General features: G+C 63.7%; 1 protein-coding gene across 1 annotated transcript in view; it reads left to right on the plus strand.

Moving 5' to 3' along the window:
* The window catches only part of PTPRD (protein tyrosine phosphatase, receptor type D), a 1,990,398-nt gene that overhangs the window by 1,462,545 nt on the left and 527,227 nt on the right, over positions 1 to 626 (plus strand). The window lies entirely within an intron of this gene.

Raw genomic sequence — 626 nt, forward strand, 5'->3', positions numbered from 1 at the left:
CTGCTGAAAGCCCTGCGCCACCCTAGCAAAGAGACCTCTGCTTGCCTGGCAGCAGTAGAGGTGATGGTGTGGAGTTGTGCCCCATGCTGCTGCTGCCAGGTGGGCAGGGGGCACCTCGTCACGTTGGCATGGAGCTCCCAGCAGCAGCAACTAGCTTCCCTGCCCAGCCCTGCTCTGTCCTGCTGCACGGGGTCCTATTTGCTGTTATGTGGAGGCCTGAGCAGGAGGGCAATGGGGTGGGGAGCCCCAAGCCCACAGTGGGCAGCCAGCACCTGCCCTCCCTACACAGGCTCCTCTCTGGCCATCCTGCTTCTGGGGGAGGGGAAGCGAAGCTCAGTGGTCTGCTCTGCCATAGCTGCTGCCATCTCTCACAGGCAGCAGCCAGGGCTTGGATGCTGCTGCAGGGGGCAGTGGGCTATGGACCCCAGTCCTTTGCCCCATAGCCCTGGCAATTGGGGCCCTCCTTCAGCAGCACTGGGGATGAGGAGTGAGGAGCACCAGCAGGGCCAGGGGGCTGTGGATGGGGAGTGAGGGGCATCGGGAGGGGGAGGGACTGTGGTGGGGTGTGAGTGGCAGTGGGATGGACAGGGCATCAGCATATCAGGGCTGCTCAGGCGCACAAAGTA

The sequence above is a fragment of the Gavialis gangeticus genome, unplaced genomic scaffold, assembly GCF_001723915.1.
Source record: "Gavialis gangeticus isolate Ggan-Ray unplaced genomic scaffold, GavGan_comp1, whole genome shotgun sequence".
Taxonomy (NCBI): Eukaryota; Metazoa; Chordata; order Crocodylia; family Gavialidae; genus Gavialis; species Gavialis gangeticus.